Raw genomic sequence first — 12279 nt, 5'->3', positions numbered from 1 at the left:
TCAGGATCCTTCAGACAGACTTCTGGTATATATGTAGGGTGACACAGGGCTTTATCTTTCCTTTCTTCTCTTGTACTAGTAGTTTAAGTTAATTATTCAGTTCCAGTTTAAAAACAAATATTTTAAATGCACATATTGTAAGATTTATGCAAGGCCATTTGTGTCTGGTTATTCATACAATCATAGAATCGTTTTGGTTGGAAGAGACACTTGGGATCAAGTCCAGCCATAACCTAACATAATTCTAGCACTAAACCATGTCCCTAAGAACCTCGTCTAATCACCTTTTAAACCCCTCCGGGGATGGTGACTCCACCACTTCCCTGGGCAGCCTGTTCCGATGCCTGACAACCCTTTCCATTAAGAATTTTTTCCTAATATCTAATCTGAACCTCCCCTGGCACAATTTGAGGCCATTTCCTCTTGCTACTTGGGAGAAGAGACAACCCCCTCCATCCTACAACCTCCAGTCAGGTAGTTGTAGACAGCGATCAGGTCTCCCCTTAGCCTCCTTTTCTCCAGGCTGAACAGCCCCAGTTCCCTCAGTTGCTCCTCATCAGACTTGTGCTCCAGACCCCTCACCAGCTTCGTCACCTCCTCTGAACTCTCTCTAGTACCTCAATGTCCTACTTATGATAAGGAGCCCAAAATTGAACACAGTATTCAAGGTGGGGACTCACAATTCAATTATGCATTTCCCACAAAAATTAGGAAAGTAGATTTTGAAAATCAAGATGAACTTTAGCTTTTCATTACTTTTTCTAGACTCTTGTTTTATTAATATAACTGGCAAATCTCATCAAGTTCCCTTGATTCTTGTCATTCTAATAAAAGGTTGAAAGCACATGTTCTACGAATAGGAGGATGGAATTCAGTGCTCTTAGATAAACTGTGTTTAGGCAGATGTTCTGTTTAGTTTAGTACCAGTAAAATGATTCATAAGCTTCAAAAATGGTTCCTGAAATATTACTTAACTCATCCCTATAAAAATATGACAGATGAACTAATAAGGAACATAAAGAACAATAACAGATCATAAATTATGTGGCTTTCTGAGAGTCTCAGATAATTGTTACTATTTCTGGAGTCTGTGCTGAGTAAGGAGAAGACGACTGTAAATACACAGTGGCATGAGAGATTTGAAAAGGAAGATTTTTCTTCTATTATGTACACATATATCAGTTTTTCCTATATGTGTCCTAATATGGCTAATAGATCAAGTCTTCCAGAGAGCTGCATGTAGGCAGAACCTTACACTTGTGATGCTTGAAGTTGGTACTTGAGCTGGATGAAACTAATTCCAGGATCAAAATAAGTAGCTTTCAGAACTAGGTTTTATGTGTCTCTTATTATGTTGCCAGAGTCCCACAAAACCAAAATCATCTGGAAATTATGAGAAACTTTTTTTAGAAGTACTTGCAGGTGTATATATAGTCTCTGCTAGTAGAGGGAAGACCAAATTACATCAGAGCTTTGCAGAATACTTCTAAAGTCTTTCATTCTCTTTTGCATTGGAAATAGTTTTGGATTAAAGTCTTTCAGCCTGCTCAAGTTAATCTGAGCCTCTCATATGGAAATGAATGTCATGTTAGACTTCTGCAGAATTTTTTTGTTTTGCTGCTTAAAAGACAAGTCTCCTTAACCACATAAAATGGATGTAACTCTGATGCTGTTTAAGCTTCTACTGAGATGTCAGTACGTGTCCTCTGCTTAAACCCACTTTTGGGCTGTGCCCACACACCTATTTAGGTTCTAACTTCTGTACCAAAAGGCTTTGCTCCGGTTCACTCATCTTTGTTTCAGTGAAGGATGAGGTTAACAGCAATTTGTTGGTATTGGCATGCAACCGTGCTTCTCAGGCTTGCTTTAACCTTTCCTTTCAAGGAGAAAATGCTGAGTCTTTTGGTTATGGGACAATAAACTAAACATAAGCATGTAGTTTTAACTTAAAAGAGGAAATAATTCAATGGCTAATAGACAGGATTGGATTCTAAAGGAAAGAGCTGATGAAATAGTGAACTAACCCATTCAGATGGAAGGTAAGATGCAAGCAAAGCTTGAAGGGATTGAAGTGACCTGTTGGCAGAGCAGATGGACATAAACCAAAATAAGAACCAACTGGGCTGCAATAAGTATGAGGCAAGTCTGGAATTGGGAAGGCAAATCCCAGATCACCACAGACAGATCCAGACTGTTGCTGACCCTTAGTAGCATTTCTACCAAATAAAATGTATATTTCTGAGAAGTTCAAGAACAGTGTCACTATTATAATGGTCACTATGGAACACTCTTCCAGAAAAAAAATGTAATAAGAAACACAGAATAAATCAGTTTTAATTTAGTCTCTGCTTGATCTCAAAGTAGAGATTTGTAAACCATTTATTTACTGCTGGTACCACAGAGCCATTTCTGAGTTGTTATATGCAATGATGCCAGCTCTCAAACTGTCATCTGTGAAATTGTCTAGGTGAGCTGCAGGCTAAATCTCTTCAGGTGAGCAGCTGCTGAGGCTCTGGCTGGAGCCACTGGGCTTGCAGTGTAAGCTCAGCAGCCTTCCTGCCAGCTCTGCTGGGGTGCTGCTGCCTTGGCTCAGGACCGGGGCTGTGGCAGTGAGGCGTGGATGTGCTGTCTTGGGGTGGCGAGTAGAGCTGGAGGGCACAACTTGGGTGTGGGTAGGTAGTGTGTGGAAGAAGAGTGATTAGTAGGGAGAGGCTGTGCTGCAGGAACAGCTGAAGCCACCACTACTTGCAGTGTCTGGGACTGCCGTTGCCAGTTTTGGTGGTGGTACCTACGACTTACCTGAACTAATTCTGATGAGAAGTTGTTAGGATGTGTATGTGGGCATTACTTCCTTTTATATTCCCCACTCTTGGTATTTCTCTAGGCAACTAGCACCTGGCATAGCAATGGGAGTGTGAGCAGCACAATATTTAAGCAGTAAGTAGCGCTAGTCTGTAGATATGTGCTGTTCCACATACATCTTGTACCTGCTCATGAAGAAAGGGCAAGGACTTAGGGCTGTTCCTGCTCTGTCTGCCCATATCTCTAGTGGTTCACACAAGACAACTAAGTTTGGGGCTACTCAAACCTGGATTTATTTCTCTGAAATATGACAACATAAAAATGCCTTTTGCTTACCTGACAGAGCTGCCTGCTTAAACATTTATTCTCATATCTGCTTAGTGATATATATAAACACTGTTTTTTGTTCTACTGGCCCAGTAAATCAAGGAAATAAGCAGGTAAATTGTATTTTCACAGAATTCCAACCAACTACATCTGCCTGTTGCATTACAAGTCTATGTGCCATTGAGTTCTATCACTGGTGACAGATCCCCAGAAAGGGATCAAGCTTGATTTTTTTCAGTCTAGGCTAGAGTTTTGCTGCGGTGAAATCAAGGAGTACCTTTCAAATTGTATATCTGACAAAAACATAAGGCAGCCCTAAAGCACCAAATGTATACTTATTTTGGAGAAAAACATCACACTTTAAGGCATTGAGTTTAATATTACCACCCAGCTTCAGAGGCCAGGTTTGCTCATGCAACTGGGATTTTGGTAATCTGAGGACACAGGTGTACTTCATACTATAAAGAAAGGTTGGAGGTCTTCATGATCCATCTCAATCAGGGATAAATTTGTCTCATTTCAAATCTGGGGATAAGTTTGTCCCTATACTTTTGAGAGAGATATGTCAGTGAAGCACCTGCTCTAGAAGCTGCTGTGTGCTACGTTGAAGTGCAATCCTATGCAAATAATCCATTTCTAGCTACTGATAGAGAAGAGAGGAGACAATATTATTACACTATAAATGACTAAATCTACATGGAAAAAGAATGGAAAATAAAAGAATTTTCTTCCTGTGTCTTGCAAGTAATTAGATCAGTTCCTCAGGAAGTAACACAATATATAGTTCATCTCTCAATGTTGATCTGCTATTGTATTGAGGTGCTGAGGGCTATGCAGTTCTATATGTTGTAGATCTAAAAACTGAGACAAAGCTGGTCTTTGATATAATGAAGGAGAATACTTAGCAGATACCCAAGTTTCCAAGCCACGGACTGGCTTCACTGGAAAGACAAATTAAATGTAACTGTCTTGTGCTAGCTTTTCTGCCCAAGAGCTATAATGTTGCACATTGTTTTAGGAAGTGTTTGCAAGATGGAGAAATGGGGGAACAGGAACCTCATGAAGTTCAAAAAAACGGAAATGTAAAGTCCTGTACCTGGGAAGGAACAACCCTGGGCACCAGTACCTGCTGGGGACTGACTGTCCGGAGAGCAGAAATGGTCCTGAGAGTCCCAATCAGCACCACGTTGAACAGAGTCAGCAACGTGCACTTGTGTTAAAGTCAGCACATGATATCCTGGGCTGCAATAGGAGTGTTGCAGGTTGAGGGAGATGTTCCTTCCTCCTTAGCGCTGGTGAGGCCACACCTGGAGTGTGGATTCCAGTTCCGGGCTCCTCAGTACAAAAGAGAGATGGAGCTATGTGGGAAGAGTCCAGTAAAGAGCCACTAAGATGATTAAGGAACAGGAGCATCTCTCCTATGAAAAAAGGCTGAGAAAGCTGGGACTGTTCAGGCTGGAGAAGAGAAGGCTCAGGGGGATCTCATCAATGTGTACAAAAACCTGAAGGAAGGGTGCAAAGAGTAGAGACGGACTCTTTTCTATGATACGTTGTGCCAGGACCGGAAGGAATGAGCATAAACTGAAACACAGAAAGTTCCCTGTGAACATCAGGAAACAATTTTTAATGGTGAGGGTGACTGAGCACCAGCACAAGTTGCCCAGAGAGGTTGTGAAGTCTGTATCCTTGGCGATATTCAAAAATAGTCTTGATGTAGTCCTGGGCAACTGACTTTGTGGCCTTACTTGAGCAGGAAGGTTGGAACAACCAACCTCCAGAGGTTCCTTTCAACCTCAGCCATTCTGTGAAGTCACACTGAATGAAATGAAGCTTTCTGTATATGCTTAGCTTTTGAGAAACAAGTACTTGTAATGCTTTTCTGCCATGAAACTACTGCTGAAAATCCTTCTTATCAAAATCTCTTGCAGGCTAAATAAGAGCTTATTGGCAGTGAATATTAGATATAGTTCAGGAATGTTATATTTCCTATTGTGCTAGAGTTATTAAAGTTACACCTGAAACAAACAACTCTAAACAGGCAGTCTTTCTTTGGCTTTGCTATTAGAAAGATAAGGCCTTGTTCTTAAAGGACTGTTTATGTAGGGCTCGTTTTATTTAAAAAAAAATTAAAATCTGACTTTGTACTACTGCTCTTTATAACTGTTTTGTACTCTGCATTTAAAACAATGTGCAGAAGACAAAAGTAGAAGTGATATTGTTTGGTGGGTTTTTGTGGTGTTTTTTTTTTTGAGGGGGTGTTTTTTTGTGTGTGTGTTTGTTCTGTTTTTTTGTTTTGTTTTTTAATAACTCTAGCTATGATTTTAGAGTCAATAAAGATTTTTGACCTGAAGGAATGAAGAGCAGGCAGATACTCAGAGAATAAGTGATAAGAATCTGGGAAGACTTTGAGGAGACCTGCAGCTCATGACAAACTAAAATGTTTTACAAAGAGATTTACAACTAAGCTTCTTAGTAGCTATTTCTGAGGACTCAAGGAATTCTTGGTGGTTCAGAAAGAGAACTTAACCTTCTCCTAATATGCCTCATGTTCTGTCAGCTATGCAGAGGCAATGGAAAACATTTATCAAAACAAATGGCAGCACTAGCCCCCTGCCATTGAATACAGAGGGTGAGCTCAAGGTCCAGTTAATGTCAGGTGAGCCAAGAAACATTTGGAGATTTAGTTTAACATTGAATATACCCCAAAGAATACACTATTACAAATCCAGGACTGCTTGGCTATGGCCACACTCTGAACACTGCAAGAACAGTCATTTCACAGTTTATACTTCAGCCAGAATGAAGAACTGCTGAGGTGCATGAAAACTAAGATGTAGCAGTTAACACAATTTCTAAGATTTTGAAAAGACATGTTCCACAGCTGGTTGAGTCCAATAGAACATTTTTTGCCCAGTGCTTCATGATAGTCTACTATTTCATTAATTGCATTTCATATACTGAAGTACATATATTAAAAGCAATTATTTGTATAAAGTATACTAAGACCAAATGTGAAAAGATCTGTTTCTTTTATTAAAAAAAAAGTTGGCGTGTTACATTAAGTTTCACAGAACAGTTAGGTAAAATGTGGAAACTATGATCTATGTAGCTGAAGTGTTTGTAATTGCCGGTGGCATGGCTACTAAAAGCAAAACAAAGTTGCAGAGATGTCTTACATGCATCCAATGAACTAGATACTGGGGTAACTTGTGCTCATTAAGTTAATAATGAAAAAAAGCTCCTGCTACAATTTAAACAAGTCACTTTAATAAGCAGATATTACGTTCCTGAGTTTGAAATACAAGAATAAGCTCCTATAAAGTGTTTGCAATAGTGACATCAGTGTTTTATACTGACCCTAATCAAGATCCTAGAATGAATAATGTATTTTTCTGTAAAGGTGTGTGGTTTTTTTTTTTTTGTGAGTTTGTTTTTTTTTTTTTTTTGTCTTTGTTTTAAAATTTTCTTTTCATATGGAATAGATATAATGGAAGGATACAATGCTATTTACTGCAATGCGGTAAGTACGGGTTTATACTGCGCCATGTCTGTCTCTACCTCTGTATCCTGTATGTCAGGAGTTAGGCATTGAAGACCAGAAATGCACCACTGTTGAAAACGTAAATAACTTCTTAGTCTTACACACAAATGCCTATTGTCAAGTTCAGAATGTTTCTTCCCAGTCATACCTCACTGCATTCCCTTCCTCCTGCTGCACACTGCAGGGAAAATACAGCCTCAATTTAAAATCAAGAGTGTGGGTTAAAAGATAACATGTCTGATAGTTGTCAGAGTACCCCTGTTTGCTTTCCTTAGCTTAACATTAACGACTTTGGATGGATTAGTTAAGGCTACCAGACCTACTCTACTTCTTTTCTTCTAGAATTTCTTGAACTTATGGGATAGACTTTTAAACTGATGAGTTAAAGCCAAGTTACTGTTAACTGTATTTTAAGATAAGCTGTTAACTGCCAAGGGTTATTACTTTTTAGATTTAGAGTTGTAAATAAGCGTTTACATACCCCATACCCTGTGTAACTTGCTGTGAGTATAGAATGACAGCAGGTACTCAGTTCTGATACCTGTGGTTTCAGGCTGGACCTAGGGAACATACTTAAAATCCAACTGATCTTATAAAGACGTTAAATTCCTCCTTCTTAAAACCCTTGTGATCATTTTGAAACAAATCTGGCTAATATGTCACTACTATTTCCTGCAAAACAGAGTTGGGAGATACATGAAAAAAGCTGTTAAGTTTTGTCTTGGGAATTATGCACGGAAGATCAGTGCAAGTGCAACACTCAGACGTTAACACACTGCAGTTGGCAGTAATATTCAACTTCTGAAACATCTTATGTTCCAAATCACTGTGGTAGTTCTACGATAAAATAAGTAGAGATGTGGGAGGTAATCATTAATACTAGCAATCTTGAGGATCTTCCTGACAGATGACAGCTTGCTGTTGTGGCTGTCTTGGGAGGATTGCTGATGCTTGGAAGCATTGCATTTCTATGCATCTTTTCTTGACAGTACCTGGGATTCATTAAGTCTGCTGTTACCTCAGTATCTCTATAGACAAGAATCTATCTTGAAGAAAATGCATGCAGACATCCAAATTCAATGGCAAAGAATTATGGTTGCCAAATTTGTTTACATAGGTTTTTTTTGTTTTAGTTGAGACTTGTGCTGTATAATTTGACAAAATAACAAAAGTCATTCCCAGATGGAAGCATTTGGGAACAGTGTAAGGGAATGAAGATGGATGTACAAAACTAGAAAACCTCTTCTTTAAGTATAACCATCATTTAAAACAGGAAAAAAAAAATCTATGTGAACTAAATTTTCAGAAGTCTGGCTAACAAACAAGCTATTTCTTGTTTCTTGTGAATGTGCTCAGTACTGTACAAACAAAAGAAATATTATTTTCTCTTAATACCTCTATAAACCTTACAGTGGCAATACAACATTTTATTTCCTGATTTGCTGTGGCTATTAATCCTATGAGATTAGATAATTTTGTTAAAACACAATTGAAATTTAGCTACCTGCCTACTTCATTCTCCTGGTCAAATTTGTCCTTATTTGATGGGACTCCTTTCTAATTTTGACTTATTAAATTCTGTGAGAAAGAACAAAGGTAGCCTCTGGGTTTTTATTACACAAGATCAACTGATCAGATAATCCAAGGTCTGATAAAATGTCTCAGTGAATTCAGCTGTAAGCAATAAGCATTACTGTTATTAGGCTGTGTTAAAGTGAGAGTGCAATTCCCAGTTCCTTTCTTATATGCTATGCTTAGCAAGTACCTCTTTCTCTTCTAGAATATGGTTTTGTTTTGAATTTTAAAAAGTACTGTGTAATTTTAAGCTGTTGGATGGTGTGGTTTACTAACTGTTCTTGATAGATTGTGTTGGTATCTTGCAAGGACTGCATTCTAGCTTTTTTCCCTTAAAATACCATCAGTTCTAAGGAAAGCAGCATTATTCTTGTGAAAACAGTATTTGTATATCTCTTGCATGTTTATCCTCAGCATCATCTTACTGGGAACATGTTTAATCTGCCAAAAGATCTCATGAACTCTGACTGTAAACCATTCTGCAGTCCAAATTTCTAATGCAAATGCCATATGACTTCAAGTAGGTAGAGCATTTCAGGTCCTCCGCACACATTATCCACAAGCAATTTTATGGTTTTCTGAGCCTCATGACTGCTGCATATTCAAAGCATAGTTCATTTATTGTACTTGTTATCTACTTAGACTGTATCATTTCTATCTAGGCAGTTTGCTTTCAATCTTACCTCAGCATTCACAACCTCATCTTGCTGAGAAGTCTTATTCAGGCTCCTTATCCTGAAAACTTGGAGTTTTTTAGTTGTTTAATGTCCATGGCTTACAAGCAATCCAGCTTTGTTCAGTCGGTGTTCAGTAGGCTACTGCATGCCTCTGCACTGCCTGGGTTTTCTTTAGTCAACATATGGACTATAATATATTGTTTGTTTTGAATCTGATGTCATGGGAAATTGTTGCTTGAGTCAGTATGGAAACTTGCCCAGATATATTCAAGTTGTTTCTTCCTTGACTGTAGTATCTGCTTAAAACTTTTCACTTGCCTTGTAATGGTTATTCCTGCTCCTCCACAAGCTGTTTCCAGTCCAAATATAGTGCTACTTGATTGAAAAAGTCCAAGAAGTGGTTCTCTTTTTGGCATGTGTTTAACAATCTTGATCAAATCCCTGCTGAAATGCCATGGTCCAGTATGTCATAGAAGGTCACAGGCTTGCTAAGGCTGTCCCTCTGGACATTTCCAAGTGCCTTCTATGTCTGCACAGCTCAAAAAACTCTGCTGAAATCTGGAATGTTTTTCAAACCCTTTTTCCCCTCCCTCCGAAGTCGCTGTGAGGAAGCAGTGACCTAGTGTACCCTTGTGAAACTCCTATTGACCCACAATTAGGAATGTTCAGCCAATTCAGGGCTGTGCCTTGTATTGGGGTGGTGTGTTTGGGTTTTTTTTGCACTGAAGGGACCTTTCAGATAATACTCACGAATGACTTTAAAAGCACAGTCAAAGTGATTTTATTGGCTTAGCTGCTTAACTAAAGAATATTAGTCAGGGCAAACTAATGTAACTCCACAGATATTAATAGAGCCGAGTTACAATAACTGAAGAACTAGTCCTTAAATTCTAAGGAAATAGTTATTCAGACTGAGTTTAAAAGGTTCTAATGCTGTCTTACGGTGTATAAATAGCATTATGAGTGTTTAATAACCAACATTTCTAATTAGGTTTTTTTTCTTGTTAATTTTTTTATATATTTTTTTTCTGTTGATGTCATGGTTTGGCTGTAATAAAAAACCAGAGTTCTCTTTGGGATAAAGCTGTCCTGAGCTTTAGCTTCAGATGTGTAGTACCTGTTCAGGACAAGAGGCTCAGCAGGCATCAGGGATTGCATGTGGCTGTTGAAACATTTGGAAAATCAAAATGTTACAGTTTCTGTTTTGTAAATACCAACCAGGATTTTTCTGTAACTCTTAACCCAGCTGATTAAGAATGGATTTTCCTGGAGACAAAAAAAGATATCATTCTAGCTTGAGGTTGTCTTGCTGCCAGATCTCAAGCTTCTGTTATAAATCACTCTTCAGAAAACAAATGAAAAATATGAATATTGGCAAAAGTATCCTTCACTAAACTGCTCCAAAAATGGCTGAACTATTTTCTCTTTTAAAATACATATTCCAGAGTTCAAGAAGAAGAAATTTCAACCTGACTAGTTGATGTTTGACATATTTGAAAACTAAAGTACATAATGAAAATAATTAGTCAGACTGAACTGTCAGTATGACAATGTGTTTACCTTTTAAGTCACATAAAGACTAAAGGGAGGGGTCCGTCTGTTTCTTTCTAACAGATACCCCAGTAGATAGATAAGATACTTGAATCAAACTGGACTTAAGGTCGGTTCCAGTGGTGGAATTGAGATGACATGTATGACATTTATTCATTAGCCAGTTGGATACTATTGAAAGATAGGAAAAATGTTTGTAGATTATATATATATATATGTATATATATACATATATACATATATATAAAAATTCTGTATCTTAAAAAAAAAGTAAATATAATCAAAACTGATTCTAGGTTGCTTCCTAGCACGTAGCAAATTTGTCAGTTATTAAAATATTCTAAATTTCTTTCTTATGTTTCACTAAACAAACTCACTCCTACCCATTCCAGAATAGTGGTGATGTTTTGCAAGTGCTGCAAAATACTTTCTGGCAGTATTTTCTGGTGTTCTAGGTTGTGTTGCATGCTTTCTTAGTTTCATGTAAAATGAATTTGCTCATACTCCCAGAAGTGACATTGATGATTATTTTTTAACACATTATCAGGTTAGGTCTATGTCAGTGTTATCTGACTAACCGCTCCTATTTCTGTGTCAGCATTGCAAATATTATAATATGGTTGGCTGAGGAACCACATGTAGGGAGATCTTTGGTTGCTTTCAGCTGGCTTTAGAGCAGCTGCTGAAGACCGCAAGACATAAACAGTGAGAAGTGGCAAAGATATCCAGACTTTTCTTAGGCAGTACTCTTCAGAGGGGCAATGTGTGAATTTCACCAAAGAATTAAACCCATGTTTCTATGTTATTGAAATAATGCATATTCTACTATCTAAAGCACTTTGGATTTGAACTCAACAGGGAACTAGGTTATAAAACAAACACAGAGACCTTGTTGAAGTCAGTCTCTTCTGGACACCATTAACTTGGAATGAAGATGATGGCAAAATGTAATTCATCTACAAATGGACTCAGAATAAACTACTACTTGAATGCAATCTTGCTTTTATTCTGAATCTAAGAGTTTTTTTTGTTAGCTTGCCCCATCTATTTGCATTTCCAGGCCATCTATCAATACAGTTACACAATCCTTCATAGGCTCCTACCTATGTAATAATGAGAGAGAAACCAGGAGCCAGGCACAGGATGTATGGGCTATCATGACACCTTTGTTGAATTTAATGGTTTTGGTTCAGGAAAAAAGCATCTGGCCCTTAGGAACACCACTTAGCAATGACAATTCTGCACATATTCTGATATTCAAACTGAGGGATCATGACCTGAGATTTCTTCTTAGTTACTAGTCTGTATGACCAGTGTTTTTAAAATAGTAGAGGTGATATCCAGGATATTTTTGCTATTTATAATTGCCATTGTTACAACTCTCTAGGGATGATTAGATTGTATGACTTCAGTGCTGTGATAGCTATTGATAGAAATAACTTTCCAGAAGATTTCCTTATGACTTCAGAGCAAATTAGCCAGTAAGAACAATATTTCTGAGGAGCTGAGCTCCCTGGCTGTTTTTTGAAAACCACACTGGGCACTGATCTGCATATAGACAAAACTAAAAATCTTTAAAAGCTTGTCTTTGAGTGTCTGGGCTTTTCATTTTAAAAAAACCCAATTAATTATCAAACACTTAGGACTCATTTTCAGGAGTCTCAGGCTCCTCAGTTTCTTCAGGATTTCTGAATTGTGCTTTCTGAGAAGTTTAGGGAAAATGGAAGAAATGCTCACCTAAATGAAAGCCAAAATAAACTATATGTATTCATCAGTGATCACAAACAAATAGTGTAGTTTAATGAA

At 37.9% G+C, this 12279-nt stretch overlaps 1 protein-coding gene across 3 annotated transcripts in view; it reads right to left on the bottom strand.

Annotated features, from left to right (window-relative positions):
- The window catches only part of PDE5A (phosphodiesterase 5A), a 135487-nt gene extending 125999 nt beyond the window's left edge, over positions 1 to 9488 (bottom strand). For 2 of the 3 annotated variants that reach the window (XM_021298669.2, XM_065062757.1), the window contains exon 1: positions 8929 to 9487. The gene's annotated coding sequence lies outside the window, so the exon portion shown is untranslated. Of the gene's footprint in view, positions 1 to 8928 lie in introns of all 3 variants that reach the window. The other variant, XM_021298671.2, reaches the window with a different exon arrangement.
- Between the last annotated feature and the right edge of the window lie 2791 nt (positions 9489 to 12279).

This window comes from Columba livia, chromosome 4, assembly GCF_036013475.1.
Source record: "Columba livia isolate bColLiv1 breed racing homer chromosome 4, bColLiv1.pat.W.v2, whole genome shotgun sequence".
NCBI lineage: Eukaryota > Metazoa > Chordata > Aves > Columbiformes > Columbidae > Columba > Columba livia.
Note: the sequence above shows the minus strand (reverse complement) of the source record. Positions and strands in the feature narration are given on the sequence as shown.